General features: G+C 40.5%; 1 protein-coding gene and 1 long non-coding RNA gene across 4 annotated transcripts in view; both read right to left on the bottom strand.

Moving 5' to 3' along the window:
- Positions 1 to 4,156, bottom strand: part of LOC113442826 (signal transducer and activator of transcription 5B) — a 34,938-nt gene extending 30,782 nt beyond the window's left edge. The window contains exon 1 of one of the 3 annotated variants that reach the window (XM_026710630.2): positions 4,076 to 4,156. The gene's annotated coding sequence lies outside the window, so the exon portion shown is untranslated. Of the gene's footprint in view, positions 1 to 1,570; positions 1,667 to 3,677; positions 4,020 to 4,075 lie in introns of those variants that run through there. The other 2 variants (XM_026710628.2, XM_026710631.2) reach the window with 2 other exon arrangements.
- A 3,638-nt stretch (positions 4,157 to 7,794) lies between these two features.
- LOC148124161 (uncharacterized) lies at positions 7,795 to 10,122 on the bottom strand. The gene is made up of 2 exons (XR_015740327.1): positions 10,068 to 10,122; positions 7,795 to 7,967 (listed from the first exon to the last, which is right to left on the bottom strand). It is a non-coding gene; the product is annotated as an uncharacterized LOC148124161 (long non-coding RNA).
- Positions 10,123 to 17,435: the final 7,313 nt, after the last annotated feature.

Here is a 17,435-nt window from a genome sequence, read left to right as displayed (position 1 = left end):
GGTTTATTCTCTACAGAAAAAAACTATATAATCCCACAACACAGACTATCCTGTACTTAAAAAATAAATAATTTTATGGTTCTATTTTTCTGCTGTTTTAAGGAATTTAGATTGATTACATAGGACAATACAGCATAAGAATAAGCAATGACACATGCTGCACTGACTGATATTGAATTAATTATGTAACTAAAAGCCCACTACCTATGTTTAAAAAATAATGCAGTTAGAAATCTAAAGGAAACTTTGCAAAAGAAACAAAAAAGAAAATACACACATTTATGTAAGGGAACAATATTTGTAAATTATTCACCAAATAGCAGAGGGATGACTTACCAACGAATGATTTTATCTAAGAACAGCTACTTAAAGTGTGCTGTAGATTGAAATGTGCCTCAATAATTGCCAATATACAAGAACAGAAAATCTATTTTCATTCAATACTTACAAACAAAATCTTCAGCTATAAAGCATATATAGTACCAAAACGTTTGTTATACATCATCTATTTCATACTGGGCATGAAATTATTTGCATTTTTATTGTTGATATATACATCCATGATGCTGAGTGTAATTTGATAGATTTAGTAATCTTTATGTCGGGAATTACTTTAAATTTCATACTTCATAGCTTAAACTTCTGGTATAATTATTTAGATTACATTTGTTCCCTATAATTAGTCTCACGAAGAGTTGCAGAGAATTTGAAAGCTTCCCGTTTTTATTTCTTTCTGAATATCCAATTGCATTTAAAAATAATAATTTAAAAAACATAAACAGGAAGCTGGCATACTACAAAGGAAATCATCAGCCTCTAGCATTTTATTCATTTGCCACAAAGTATTTGGGCTTCACAAAGGTGCCAATGGGGTGATAGAAATTAGCCTGGAGGGCTAGTTTAATTTCCAATAAATTGACATTTGTAACTGTATATGCTCAAACTGGTAGCCATTTTGTTAATAGGCAAGTATTTCATGGTAGCCATTTTATATAACACAACCAGTTATAATTTCAAATATGTCCCAGACCCCAAAGTTTACCTTTCCCTGCCAGAGATGTCCAAATACCATTTTTCTCACCTAAACTTCCTCAGAGCATTGTAATATAATATGAAAACTGCTACAAATAAATTCATAAGTAAGACATGAATTAATCAAAGAAATTAATACTGGATGACTTCCCAATAACTTTAGTGGCCTTTAAAGATGAATACTCTATAGCTATATAGATATAGAAATAGATATAGATGTGGATATATCTGTTCTAGAATATAGCTACAAATTTACTGAATGGGAGCAATTGTTTTTTTTTCCTTAAAAATGCTACTTATCACTGTCAGAAATTGCCTAAGTGGGGATAAAAAAACAAAAAATAAAATAACCATGTGAAATTATAGAAATTAAAATAGTATGAAAATAATACAAAATAAGAGAAACCCAGCATCAATACATCTTACCTAAAGTTTCTATTAGCTTTAGATTATAAGGTTATCTTTCCTTGGTTTCTATCCTTCCATTCAAAATGTAAGGGCTTCCCATAAGCCTTAAGGCATTCTTAGACATACATACCCAAAGAATTGGGATTCCTCCATTTTGCCAAATCCATGGATCATATCTCTATGCTTTCTTCCAGGCAAAAGACCTTGGCAGGTCAGTTGAATGTGGCACTATTTATGAAAGTGAACGCCTGTCACGTGGACTTTTTGAATTAGACAATACATCTTATTTGTTTAGGCTTTCAAAATAGTTAATTATCTAACTATTATCTGATAACTTTGCCTCTTAGGATGGATCAGAATAAACTATCTGTAAATACTGTTTGAAAAGCAGTGTATAAATCTTTTTAAATAAACTACATGAGAAAAAAAATAGACAAAAATTGAAAATTAAATCATGCTCACATTTGATTGTGAAAATAAATATTGTAGGAAAACTGGGAAAGTTATTATTTATTCTGGTTTTAAAAGCAGGGTTTTTTTTTAAAGGAAATGTATAATGTGCTTAGTGTTGCTTCACATTGTGAGATGAGTGACATATAAACTTAATAAATAAAAATAATTAAGAAATTTGATGGAGATTCTCAGTCATTAAGGTCATGGCTGTCCCAAAGGTGTTTTTTCAAGTGGCAACTGGACTTTCTGGTTTTTCTTTGAAGACGTTTCGCTTCTCATCCAAGAAGTTTCTTCAGCTCAAAGAAGTTTCTTGGATGAGAAACGAAACGTCTTCAAAAAAAAACTAGAAAGTCCAGTTGCATCTTGAAAAAGCACCCTTGGGATAATTAAGAAAGTTGTATGTTGTTCAATCGAGGCCATATCCTCTCCCAGCAATCACAGTGAAAAGAAATACAGTGATGTCACCTAAGTGCAACTATTTTAACTTAACAAGCAGGAGAGAATTTCAGGGACTGAATTTGAGAAAGAATTCTTGCTTCTTGAATTAGTACCTTAACTATCAAAAGCCACCAGAAAAGGCAGACACCAAACCTTAGACAGGCAGGAAAGGCCCATCTCTTAACACTTGCCCAAATGACATTGCTTTGAAATTGAAACTGACCATAACAACTTGGGGAAGGATTTATTGCTTCTGGAACTGACAGGTAAACATTCCCTCTCTCTAGCATACATATTCTGTTTACAGCTCAACAGGAAAAACAGACAACAAAAAGTAAAAGCCAGTTAAATTAACAAACCCTGCAATCTTCACCCAACCTAAGATTTAAAAAGTTCATCAGCCCAAGAATTTATCTTGAGCCAAGGGTTGTACAGCAAACTATTTTGTTGCAAAAACGAAACAAGTAGTTTTGAGCTTATGCAATTTAGCTTTTTCTTTGGTTGCCTCTACGGACCGACTAAGACGGTATACATGGCAGCCTAGCTCATTTTGGCCACCAAATCCAGCATTATCCATGGTATATTTTAAAAAACACAATGGAAATTTATCGCTGCCTGCAGTGAATAGCTTTTTCCTTCTCTCTTCGGAAAGGGGGCGCCAAGTGTGTGTTAGTAGGCGGAACACTGAAAGCACCTTGCCCCCAAATCGCCCTAGGCTAGCGTCACTTCTTTAGAAAGCGATTCGTCGATTTGATAAACAACATTTTTCATGTAGCGCTGGTGGCATGTTAGAGCTTTGCTTGCAGAGTCGGACATATACATCTGCTTTGTGAAAACTGCACCTCGTTAATTCTGTCGCCTCAAATAACTTCCATAAGAAAACAGGGAAACCTTATCTTGTTCATAACACACGCAAGGGGTTCAACCCCTGCACGTGTCACTCAGTGGCAAGTATTTACCACTATTTGCGTATACACACAGGGAGCCAATCACGTTAAGATTACAGCCATACGTATCTTAGTGACACACACATACAAGGAAACACGGGTTCGCCGCGCGCGCGCGCGCGCGCGCGCGGGTTAACTGTTCGCAGGTAAACATAAAGCGCTTTGCACGTGCCTGAACTAAAATATTACTATTGGACTAAACGGCCTTTTCGGCTTCGACTCATAAAGGGGCATGCACATCTTTTAATTTATTGAGGGGGGAAAATGAAATATATGCCCGTCTCCTTCGCAGGACATCTGGTTTCCACTACATGCAAGCGGCATGATGTCCCGGCCGCGGCGCGGGTATGTTTTTCGTCGCCCTTTTCACTTCCTGCACCCACAACTCCGGTCTCTTACCTGGGCCGGCACGGCCCAGCCCGGTTCCGCAGTCAGGGTCCTCCTTTCTTTCCGGGCCTCGCTCCGTCCCACAGCCCTGCCCCCGTCACAGCCTTGGTTCCAGCCACAGCCCTTCCTGCCTCCGCGACCCGCCTCCCTCCCTCTCTCTCCCACGACCAGACCCGCCTCCGTTGCCGCCCGAAAGCGGGGGCCGGTACGATTAGCCGAAGCTCCCCTTGTCACAGCCCTCTGTTGTTCATACAGCTAGAGAAGTGGTGGGAGTCTCTAGGCGACTACAAGAAACGCCCGCTTTCCCTTCTTTAAGGAGTGCTGTGTGTGCCAACCTCACCCCGACCGAAAGGCACAACTTCCCCATCAGCCCCTCTCCAAAGCGCGCCAGCCCAACTCGCACACTATACCTTCGGGCCACAAACAGTGCATCAACCGCGCACACACGCACTTCCCCGTCCGGAACCGTACACTCTCACATTCACTTTTGTAGCAGAGTGGGCCCCACCTCCAACCCAATGAATGTACTTTCTTTCAGCCTCAGGAGTCTTTGACTACAGCCCGCGATGCTGTCACAAATTCTTTCCTCTTCAGTATTGGCGTAAAACGGTACGCTTATCCCGTTGAGCTTTTTGAAGGGCTGCGTGCTGCATTCGAATTCTTGATTAGTTTTAAGTTGTTTTGTTTTCTTTCGTTTTCTTTCTGGTTAGGAGCTCAGCCTGTTTACTTCGATCGAATTTAGGAAATGGGCCAGTTCAATAAACAAGTCAGCATTACACAGCACAGTATCACCCCAATCTTACAGTCTTCAGACTTTTTAATTTTTTCCCCTTTGTGCTGCTGCTGCTGTTTGGAATAGGCTTTATCATCCTACACGCACAGCTTTCATGGGGTATGTAAGTTATGGAGGTGGGGGCAGAAACATGGCCTCATTTTGGCCTCTGGTTTGCTCAACGCACAATTAGCATTGCCATTGCTAAACACAACCCAATTTTCTGAGTTCACATGCTGTAACTGCTATAACCTACTGAGCAGGTACTGAATCTCATTGTATAAGGCTGAGTTCTCACCACCACATGCTGACATACACACACAAAACACACAGAACAAAGATCTAATTTTTTGATCTCTACTTTTCTCCGTCTACATTTTTCCTTTGAAAAACCTTCCCAAAACTCACTGGTTCATGGAAATCTTTGGCACAAAAACATTGCCATGCCTAGACAGCCTATGTCTTAAACAGTGAAACATGTAATGACATGAACATGTCTTGTTTGCAAAGGTGCTTCTAGGCAAATAATTCCTAACAGATTTGGGGCACTATTCACTCTTCTTTCTTATCAGTTTTTCATTGTGTTTGCAATGTTATTTGCATTAAGATACAATAATGTCTTGAAAATATGAGCAAACTAATGAGGAAGATTTGTGTCCCCGTCTACATTGGAATACTTTTTATGAAATAGGAAAATTGGAATAAAAGTCTTGTCAGAAATAATGTTGGTCTCTCTTGTGGCAAATTTGCAAGTTTCTGAAGCCCAAAACAGAGTTCTAGAAATTATTCATTAATAGCAGTAATAATATTAGTAACCTGTAGTACAATGCTAGCAAACAGAAACATGTGACAGGTTTTCTTTTATATTGCAGCTCTAACTCAGCCATTTTAAAAAATATTTTCATGTTATGTACTTATATAAACCTACAAAGTAATTATAATGTAGCAGTCAATATAGAACATATACGGCGCAGAGTGTTGGCCGGCGACCAAAGAAGTCGAAAGCAGACTCCAGATAATGGAGATGCGAATGCTCCGATGGTCGGTAGGCCTCACCCTACTCGATCGCGTCAGGAACGAAGAAGTGCGTAGACGGTTCAACGTCGTGCCCATCCCCACGGTCATGAGGCAGTCCCGGCTACGATGGTTCGGCCACGTGAGCCGCGCCAAGGAAGAATCTATCATCAAATCTGCAATGAAGGTGACTGTCGGAGGAGCGAGACCGCGTGGTAGACCTAAGCAACGCTGGATGGACACGATCAAGGCCGATCTAGAGATCGCGAAGGCAGACCCGACATACGTGGTAGACAGAGAGGTGTGGAAGCAGTACCTAAGGACATTAGCGGACCTCGCCCGAGCGCGAGACAAACTCTGAAGAAAAAGAAGAAGTCAATATAGAACATCATTGATCAAACAGTTCATGAATTTATGAAACAGTTCTAATAAGGTACAGAGGAGGAAGCTTGTAAATGCAGGTTCTGAGAACATGAACAGAGAATCTGAACAGCTTCCAGAAATAGATAATCTGCTTGAAAACCTGTATTTCCAAATCTCCAGGTTCCTAGATATCCAATGATCTAAAATAGAATAGAAGAATTTTGGATTAAAACTTAATTAAGAATTAATTTATTTAAATTAACAAAGTTTACATATTGATGTGAATTAGGGAGATGATGTACTGTAATGGTATGTGGGAATGACCTTGGGAGACGTGAAAAGGTGCAGACTAGACACCTGTCAGAAAAAGAAGTAATTCAGTCTTGGGAAGGAATTTTGACATGCCAAACATCTCAGAAGGGACCATCCCTAGTTTCTCGGACAGTAAAAGGAAAAGGCAAGGAAAGGTACTTTCAGACTTTCAAGATTCTGTTAATGTAGTCTTACAATAAAGTTAAAGCTAATATTTCTGACTGTGCTTCTTCTGATATCAGTTGCAAGTCTGAAAATCCCTTCTTGGCCATTCACTATGCTCACATTCCATATGCAGATTCAGCTGCTGCTTGACTGACCATTGTCTTGGTTGTGGTTTTTCCACCTGTCTTCCACGTCATCTGCATATACCATGACAGGTGCCTGCCTGAGTCACTTGTTATAACTTCTTGTTTTGGACTTAATTCATCTTGTCACTTTGGGAACGGATGTGGCCTATTTCTGTCAAGATCATCTTCCTTATTCTCTACAGTACCCCACAAGCAGGAGCTTTAGGTTCAATCACTCTGCTTCTGATCACAGAGGAAGGAGGACAATCACCTCAACACCATGCCTCCCCTTTCTAATTACAATATTTGGGCCAGAAGGGTATAATGGATGATCAATGATACTAAAAACCACTTACATCAAGATTTAACTGCTTCTGCCAATAGCTTCTATTTTTATTAATTTTGTTTCTTCCTCTTATTTCAGCTTTTGATCTCTGATTTCTTTCAATTGGTCAATCATCCGTACATTAAGAGGCTGATAAAAATAAACTCATATAGTTCTACCTACTTTCATTCCACACAGTTTTTTTCTGAGGTGAAAGTAGAGCATTTCCTAAAGCTTATGTTAAATAATACCACTAAGTGACAGCAGTTTTCACTTCACTGCATCATGGCAAACAATATGGTTTAGACTGAGCTTTTACCAGTTTATGTCAGTGGCTGTTGTCTCTATAGGATGTTCATCTCAATATACCTCCACAAATGAGTAGAAGTAATTTAGCAATATTTAGACTGATACGATGCAAAACCAGAAGCTGCATTATGAAGATATGAGAGGAAGCCTAACCTGGGCCCATAGCCAGTTTCATAGCCTCTACCTGTCCAGCTAACCTCATACAAGGTTAACTATCAGCATGATTGTTCCTGTTTCTGTTACAAAGGTACCAAGGGAAAGTTTTGTCCTGACTCCATACAAAGTTTTTGTTTGGAGTTCCTGTTGTTTTTATTAGCATGTATTCTCTTGCACCCTTCTTTTTCTCAAAATATATTTATATTTATTGTTCAATAAAAAGACTCTCAACAGCATAATATATAGGTAGTCCTCATTTACTGACTGTTTTCCAGTGACCATTAGGAGTTATGACAATGTTGAAAAAAGTGATTTTCAGCCCGTCCTCGAAGTTGTGGCCATCCTAGTATGCCTGCCATCCTCTAATCACAAATTGGGCATTTGGCAACAGCACACAATTACTGTCCCATGGTCACGTGAATTGTTTTCAATGTTCACTGTCAGTTTCCAAGTACCAAAGTGAATGAGGAAGCCAGCAGGAAGTTGCAAGTTGTGATCACTTGACATTGCATTAACAACTGGAGGTGATTAGTGAGAACAATGATGATTCATAAAACATGTTAGAGTAACAGAACACTAATTGTAGAGTTAAAGTTTTTGTTTTTGTTTTGCAAAACTATCATGGCTGTTTCAAAAGTTGTCTCCATATACATGTTCTTGCTTAGCTTTGTGCTTCACTGATGGTCCAGCTGAACTGGTTTTTGTGCATACATGAATGTATAGACAACTGGAGAAAATTTTCAGTCTTCCAAAGGATGTGGCTGTTTTAATAGAAAAAAGTGTTTGCTCAAACATTGTAAAATAACTCTTGAATGTTTAGCATATTATTATTTAGCATTTTATTCATGACAAGCAGTAGTATAATTTTCATCTCCAAGATAAAAAGTAAAAAGGATGTTTTGCTCTGTTATCATTGTCATAGTATATAAAGATTGGGCTACAGTTTTGGCTCAAGCCCTGAAACATGGAGAAAAGCTGCATTTTGGATGTTACTTTGAAAAGAAATGGAAATGCAGAGAATTTGGGGGTTGTGTAAACTTGTCAAATCAAGTAACATCCATGTTTAATATATACTGGCAGATCAAATCACTTTAATAGAATTGAGATGTAATAAATATATGTTCTTTTCCTTGAAGATCTCTAGTCTAAATGAATAAGAAAAAAGACAAATTCTTTTTATTTCTCATCTTTGATATGAATTACACTTTAACCATTACTCTAACAATTTTAAGAGTTATTAGGTAACCCATGTGCTCTTCCTTTTCCCATACAGAGCTGCGAGGCAGAAGATATACTGGTTTTGCTACTTTTTCATTATGTATTATCCCACATTGTTTACATATTCTGTGATGAACCAATACCTCTTCTTTTACTGTTTGTATGAGTGTTATATTTCTAACCCACCCCCCATCTCCCTCAAAGAAAGGCCTTGTTGGTTATCCTTAATTCATCAGGGTCATAATTAAAGTTGAAGTTTAACACATCTAAGAAACACCCGGTAGGAAAGGTTGAGATTCTTCCATCTTTCTCTCTCTCTTTAAGATAAGTTTCTGGGTGGGGTCCATTCTTCCAGAGTCGGAGAATGTAATATAATCATAACTTTGAAACAAAAAAGTTGTGTGGTAAGATGACTTATATCATTCTCTTTTCAACTTACAAGAAAAAGCAGTCCTTCCAAGAAAGAAATTGCTCACCATGCAAGTGAATAACAGATAAATCATCTGCAGAACTCTTCACTGTAAGACTCACCAAAACTAACTGTTCGCTAGTATGCAAATCAATTTAGTAATATAAGAAACTAGTCTAATGGTAAACAGTGTAATAATTAGAAATGGAAACTAAATCTTAATGCTTTAAACGCAGTTGATTCTGGATTATGAAAATCACACCAAGAGTATGTCTGTGACATCAGTTGTCTGCTTTACCTCTCTGTGATAATAACAGTAACTTCAGGATTTAATCTCAACCAAGGTTCCTGAGGTGTCATTTTTCCGCTTTTAGTGCTTATGTACAGTAGGGGAAAAAAACATAGCTCTGGGAATGTGTCACAATATTTTCAGGATTTGTTTTTTATATTGACAACATTTGTATTGCTAACTACTTCAAAACCTTTAGCAATTAAATCATTCAAGTCATTTGAAATCAATTAAATCAAGATTTTTTTAAAACAAAATCCAAATGCTATAAAACTATTGTGCTATACAACTATCACTTCACTCAAGCACCTATATTCTGCTCTCTTGAAAGCCATGAGGATGGGTTCCTATTGTGGTTCACCAGCAGCCACAATAGCTGGCAGCGGAATCGGACAGTGGGGAAGAACAGGGACCAGTCAGGGAGTCTGGAGAGGACTTGGCGAGGGTCCTGCATCCAATGAAGAGATGGGGTCAGGACCATCTGAGAGTGGGGTGCTGCCTTTCGAGACTTCATAGTCTGGCAGCAGTGAGGCAGAGGACCCAGGGGAGCCTGTTCCCAGTGCACGTGGGCACAGAGCTGCTAGAAGGCGACAGCAGCTGAAACAAAAGGGCAACTCGGAAGTAAGGCTGGGAGGTGATTGCCCCTCCCATAAGGGATAAAAGTCAGGCCAAGATGATGAAACCTTTGCAGGAAGCAAAGTAGTTTTTGAGCATTCTGGAAGCTTTTTATACTTCGGTTGGTTTTTCTTGTAGTTTGGTTGGTTTCTTTTCTAGTTCATTTGATACTTCTGTTCTTGGCTGCACTTCACAGAACTGACAGGTGTGTGCTTAATTCGGGGGACTGTTTGAGATTAATTCCAGCTGGGAATGAAAACAATTCCCAGTGTTGCAATAAAATAGGTTTTGCTTTTAAAACAAGTTTGTGAATAATTACAGTTTACGAACCTGGCTCAGAACAGTTCCATTCTCTCACCAACTGGCATTTATAGGCAGCACCCATATATTGGAAAGGAAAGGAAAGATTTTACATCAGGATTCAACTACTCAGCAGATACTGGAACCAAACAGACTTTGGTTCCAGTTTTTATTTTTAAAAAAGTATATCCAACATGTCTATTTATGAATGACTATGGGAGTCATAACTGGGAGTCTTCACTTACTCAGACAGTGTCTTATGGGACTCCAGGCAGATTGGTTGGTTTGTGTAAAATTATGAATAAATGAATATCAGTATAAGAAGTAAGTTATAAATTAAACTGTCCAGATGTTATAGTAGGAAGGAGAAGCAGATACTTTCCCCTAAAATGTGAACAGCTCCCCTGCTTTCCACAGAGGCTGATGTTAACTTCAGAAATGTCCAGGTGGTTTAGCAATGCAGCTTCTAAGATTACACAAAGTTAATTAAGCAATGTTATACAGTTCAACTACTTTTTAAATCCTGTAACTCATTTATTTCCCATTGAAAAATTCCACTGTGGAATTTTTCAATGGGAAATGGAAAACACTTTATCAAGTGTTACTTGATAAAACTGAAAAAATATTTGATAAAATGCTTTGATTTTATATTAAAAGGATGGATTTACATAACATTTTCTTTTATCTTTAACATATTAATCAATTTTTCAAACAACATATCGGTAATTGTTCACACTCGGGGCTCCTCTAAAATAAAACTATGACACTGGCTTTCATTTTTTTCCCTAGCTACCAACAAAAGAATGTATATCCAACATGTCTATTTATGAATGACTATGGGAGCCATAACTGGGAGTCTGTTCTGTTTTTCAAAAATATGTGTGGCACAATCAAAGATGGTAAAAATAATGTTTCGGAAAAGACAATATGTCCCCAAATCTCTAATATAACCAGCAGAATTGCAAATTAAATTTTTTACATTTTGAGATGTAGACCGAATTCTCATGTATGCTGTACTCTTCAATAATCAGAGAAGAGAGAGTATATTTCAGATAGAAGCTTACGATCCAAAATGCCAGGACCAAAACCAAGAATGACACGTGGCAGTTCTTCCAAGCTGAATTCTTTATTGTTTATTCTGGCATCACATTATTTATATATTTATTCATCCAACAAATTTATATGCTGCTCAGCAGGTGGTGTGGGATGACTGTTGTTTATAGTCACATTAACATCGTCAGAAACCCCCATTTTGAGAATACATCGCCACTCTCTCCATTTTTAATACCTTGAACCCTTGTGCTAGCAAAGTGTTGTAAGGTTTATTGACATAATTATCCCATCCACAGCCAATGGCTGGCTAGGGAATTCTGGGAGTTGAAGTCCATGAAATTTAAAATTGCCAAGGTTGAGAAAACTGGTTTAGAACAGGGATGTCAAACTCATGTCATCACATCATCATCACATGCCATATGAAGACTTTTTTTTTTTCCTTCACAAAACCAGGGGTGGGCATGGCCAGCATATATGATGCATCCAGCCCATGGGACGTGAGTTTGACACCCCTGGTTTAGAAGATTTATATTGTGCTGGCGAAACTTTGCAGTGATTTCTGTAATGAGGACCCTTGCTTTTTCAGTCTTGCTTCTCCAGCTTTTTTCTTTGGTTAGAAGACAGGTTAATTAATTAATTTTAGGTGTTGTGTTCCCACAATATGATTGACTTGGTGGAGTTACTTTTAACTCTCTGCAGTTACTTTTAACTCTGGTCTTCATGAAGACTAAATTGATCCAGTAGATGTTAATTTACTAGGTCAAGTATTCCCTTTTCGATAGTTCCACAACACCTGAAACACATTGTCTCCCTTAAGCTTGTATGGGAACAGGGCCACAAAGTAATTTACTCTGGAGCAATTCTAGAGCATGCCCTTCCTTACTTTCCTAAGGAGTCTTAATGCTTTAAAAAAACAAGTACTAAAATCGTTTTGCAAATTGAAAATCTGTGGAAATGATCAGCACACGGTAAGTTCTACAGAAATGATAACCTTTTACAATACCCAGAGAATGCAGAGTTTTCAGAGAAAGCTGTTTCAGAAGCAAAAAAAAAAAAAAATTAGGGGTATTTGTACTTCTGAAAAAGAATGTATCAAGGGAGTTCATCTTCCGGAAAGCAGTTCCCAAGAATCGTGTGCTCTAACCAGATAGATGCAGGAAGCAACATAGACAGTGGTTGTCAATATTTCAGTGTTTTAGGTGGCCACTTGGGAGTTTCCTGCACTTTCACTTTCAGTCGTAGATGACAGACTCCCCGCAGCCACTTTCAAGAATCTAGCATGCTCTTGTTGGAACTGAAGTTATGTAGTGTTTATTTCTGCCAACTATTCTAATTTATTCCAGACAAATTTACATAAGTATTTGATACTTGGACTGTAAAATTTTAACTAGATCATACAACTACAGTTAAAAGAATGAATAGTCGTTACAACTCTAGATTTTTTAAAATGGTATTTTTCATATTGTTATTTACAAGCTTGTGATCTACTGTTTTCACTGTTTGGCAATAATATAACAAAAATGGTAGAGGGAAGTTAAACTTTCATGAATACGTTCCTTTGAATCCTACACTAGAAAGCAAATATCAATTGGTCAACATAAACATGTACTTGACTGCATTCCATTTAATAGTGTTTAAGAAGCTATCTAGAGCTCATTTAAATAGTCTTAACTGTGAAGTGACAAGACCACAAATGAATATCTGAATGGCCGCTAGGTTGAGAAAAGGGTGTAACTGGTACACAATACAAATAGCTGCAAAGACTCTTCTGGCCTCAACTGCCACCTGCTTTGTGAGTTGCTGCAAGTCCTGGAAGAGCCACAAGTTGTACACCAATCTTGAGTAGGGAAATGCAATGGTCTTGTACTATCCAAAACCAATGGTGAAAACATCTCAGTGCTGGAGGTGTCCAAAAGAATTATCAGTATTGAACCAAACATTGTTTTTCCCCTTCCAGATTCAAACCTCCTCCAGACACTGAACCAGAACAATGGAAGCCTCACCTGCACACCACAATCCAATGTTGAGATTTATGGTTGGGTATCATCCAAATACTGATGATATCATACCCTAAACTGATAGATGGCCTCACTCAGCAGTTTCATGTCGATATTAAACAGGAAGGGGGAAAGTGTAAACCTTGAGGCGCTCCACCAATGACGACCATAGGTATAGTCTCCCCCTACTGACTGGAAGCAACTACTAAGCAAGAAGATGACAAAACAAATTGCCCCAAATTCCAAAACCTGCAACTGATCTAGAAAGATATAATGGACAGTATCAAACATTGTCTGGCACAGGTCAAGTCATCTTTGCAGAGATGGGTGGCACCTTTCAACCAGAGAGTGATCAAGGACTGATTTGCCCATGAAAGTGGATTGATAGTAATGTCTTCCAAATCCAGATCAATTACCCTGAGACAAAAACCCAGATCTGACGTGCAATCTCAAGTGTGCACTGAATCCTCCATTATTCAGGACAGGTCTATAATTGTCACAAAGGCCATGAATTCCTGAGCTACTCCATACTCAACATCCCCACAAGGCAGACCCCCAAGAACCATCAGCTTCATGAATTCCACCATCAACCCAGCTACCTAACCTAACATCTTAAGCAGTGATTATACAATGCAGCACAGTAGGCAGTATGGCAGAAGCAATCCCAACTGTTCTCAAAGGCCCAGCTTCAGCCAGAGAATCTCACATCTGCTGATCAGAGTCAGCTTCAGCCTTTTGTACTCCCTCCAAAACCTAAGGGCATATTTGTAAGAGGGAAACACTCCCCTCTAAGCCCACTGAGATCTCAGATATCCACACCAGATCATATCCCTCATCCAGAGATATAAAAACATAATCTGTTTATTCTCATTTCCTACAAGATTTATGAACAATTTTATAAAGTTGCTGAATAATCATCATTTTGTGGATCGTGAAATTATGATTAATGAAGTACAAATAATCAATTGTGGCTTTGGCATATAAAAGGAACTTCCAGTCAGGATTTATAGTTGAGGTGAAATGTTAAGCAATCATGTATGGAATGGACAAGCTTCCTGCAGTGCATATAGTTCACTTATTCTCAGTCACCATGGCCCATAGCAATTTGTCTTACCATTTTGTGCAGACGTGGCTAGATCCTGCCAAAGGTCTCAGTTGCAAGTCCTGCTAACCTAATGTCAACAAGAGCACTGCCAAGGTGGACAGTGAACTTTGTTTTGGAGGCTACGGATAGAGAATAGAGCCTCCCACTTTGGGAGAAGCAAGGACCCAGGCTTTAATTTATGCCAGGGTTCATGCTGAAATGGCAAGGAATCAGTTCTGATTTTGTTATGAAAATGTAAAATATCAACAAATAAAAGAGCAAAGGTAAGCTAGAAGCTCACTCTGGAGACTATGTTTAATGGTAGAATTCAACCATCAAAAATAAATGTGAAATTTTCTTAATATTAAACAAGAAAGGAAAGAACATGGCTCCAATTCTTTACCTGAAAGAGACAGTATAGTAGTTTAAAATACATACTCCCAGGAGTATGTCTTACAGCTAGTGAAAATCAAAGAGTGGAGCAATAGGATAAAAGTGCCATATTTTCTATTCCTACTTTTATCAAATGGAAGCATGGAGGCTTAAGAACGAGAACCTACTGGATCTCTCTTAAAAGAAACTTGGAAATTGGAATACTGGGGAAAATGGGAAAAAAACTTGCCTGGGATTAAAAGAAAAAAAAAGAAACACCTTTCCTTTTTCTCCATATTGATGAAAGTGTTTAACTTTGACACTGTTCATACAAACCAAAATTTGAACTGAAATCAGTATTACAGATCAATATTACAAATTGTACCTTGGGTGCAAAAGAAGAAATGTTCTACAATATATTATAGCCTTCAAAATTTGAAGACTTTTACATCATTTAATCTTATCTTCTAAATGAATGCCAGAAGTCACTTAGACCTTTAAACAATCTATTGCTGAGAAATAAGCAATCTTTATCTGAACCCAGAAGTTCAAGGAATAGGACTTGTTAAGAAGAATCGGGTCCTTGTTGTTAAGTTTGAGCAATGAGAGGCTGAACCAGAGCATGAGTGCAACAATACTTTATTATGGCAATAAAGGGCTGACCGTGCTTGCCACCCGCCTGGAACTGGCTCGCAGCAATCAGCAACTGGTTGGACCCCGCAGCCTGCTTTTATAGCTGGCTGCTGGGGAGAACTCAACCAATGAGAGAGGGGAAAGAACGCCACTCAAAGTGAGTGGACCTGAGTGAGAACTCCTAGAGTTCTCAGGACATAACACCCCTTCCCCCCCAGCTGTGAACATGCATAGTCTCTGAGGTAGGCAGGAGGTTTATGTTGGCGCCCGGAATGGCGTAGTTCTGGAACATCGTCTGTCCGTCCGGGGGTCTGCCTGGGCAGGCAGAGTCGGTAAAGTGTCACCAGTGTGCCTCGGTTTGGGCCTGCCCTGGGCTGCGTCGGGTTGCTCACTGGGGATGTGCTCTCGAAGGCTAGATCGGGCTGGTCAACTGTCTGGGCGCCGCTGTCCGTGTTCGAGCTTCGAACCGGCTGTAGGTGTGAACTGACCGCCGGGCGTGATGTGGATGTGAGGCTGAGGATGAAGCCTCCCTCGTCTAGTGCCTCTGGGTCCCTGCTGGCGATGGTGCTGAGGAGTCTGCGCGCAGTTGGTCTATGTGCCTTCTCCAGACGCGGCCATCCTCCAGTCTGACCCGATCACGACCATGACCCGGTGATGGCTACGATCTCGCCCTGGGATCCACAGGGGTCTCCAGCGAAGTTCCTCGCGAAAACTGGCTCCTGTAAGATAAAATGTCTCACCCCCGATGAGGAAGCGAGGGGAGAGTCAGGCAGTATTGTGGGTGTAGTCTGTCCAATACAGTCCTCAGTGCGCCTGCCCATCAGGAGATCAGCTGGGGACTTATTGGTGACTGAACAAGGAGTTGAGTGCTGGCTCATCAGGAACCGCGAGAGTTTGTGGTGCCAGTCATCCTTGTTGAACCTTGCCAGGGCTTCTTTAGTGGTCTGACGGCCCTTTCAGCCAGCCCGTTACTGGCAGGATGAAATGGGGCTGTGAAAATGTGGCGGATACCCAGGTTGGCAGCTGGGCGGCTGAACTCAGTCGATCGCGAATCGTGGGCCATTATCGGAGACGATGGAGTCGGGTAGCCCGTGCGTCACGAACAGGCATGTTAACACGTTGGTGATTGCTAGTGTGGTGGTCGTGGATAGCTGTGCTACGTCCGATCCATTTGGAATAGGCGTCCACGACCACCAGGAACATCTTCCCATGCAGAGGGCCGCTGGGTCGATGTGAATTCTGGACCAAGGAGGCTGGCGTTTTCCATCTAGTAGGGTGGCAATGGGAGCAGGACGGGATTCCCTGGCAAATGTTGCAGGAACTTACCCAATTGACAATGTCCTCGCCTAGACCCGGCCACCACATCGAGCTGCGTGCATAGCACGCTTTTCATTCTCACGATGCCAGGGTGTCCCTCAGCAATGCTTCCAGAACTCGGTGCACGCAGTGAGGCCGGGATGACCACTTTCAGTGCCCCATAAGTAGACAGCCCTGCAGACTTGACAATTCCTGCATGCGAGTCTTAAAGGTGTGAATTTGTTATCAACATTGCCACCTGCCACCCCTCTCACCCAGTCGAGCACCTGGGCGAGTGTTCGGTCTGTCTTGGTTTTAGCAGCAATGTCCAGGGCAGTGATGGGTAGGTCCAACTGGGTGATCTCGAAAATAGCGTGGACAGGAGCAGGGTCTTCAGCCGGGGCAGGCAAGGGGCAGCGACTGAGGGCGTCAGCGTGGGACAGTGTTTTACCCGGGCGGTGTATAAGTCTGTAGGAGTAGGCTGCTAGGAAGAGAGTCCACCTTGTCATCCTCGGGGAGAGGGACTTGAGGGGTCTGCTTGTCCCTCGCTAGGGAGGCCCAGGAGGGGTTTGTGGTCCGTGACCAGTTCAAAAAAAATGGCAAAAGGAATTCGTGAAATTTTTCACGGCTGCAACAGCTAGGGCTTCCATATCGATCTGGCTGTAATTGCGCTCCGTAGCAGAGAGCCGCCTGAGAAAAAGGCGATGGACAGCCGGCGCCATTGGGAAGTCAGACTTAGTACCGCCCCAATTCCAAAAGGGGAGGCGCTCTGCTGCTAGTACTAAAGGGAGATTAGGGTCTAATTGAATAAGTACCGCCTCTGACGTGAGTAGTGATTTGACGGCAAGCTAAAGGCATGGTCTTTCTTGTGCCCCCAGTGCCATGGTGACTTTTTGTCCAGTAATCTGTGTAGGGGTTCAGCTACTGATGCTTTATGGGGCAGAAAGGATGCGAAAGTTCAAT

The sequence above is a fragment of the Pseudonaja textilis genome, chromosome Z (genome assembly GCF_049901715.1).
Source record: "Pseudonaja textilis isolate UNSWEBS1 chromosome Z, rPseTex1.2, whole genome shotgun sequence".
Classification (NCBI taxonomy): Eukaryota; Metazoa; Chordata; class Lepidosauria; order Squamata; family Elapidae; genus Pseudonaja; species Pseudonaja textilis.
This window is presented reverse-complemented; position numbering and strand designations above follow the sequence as displayed.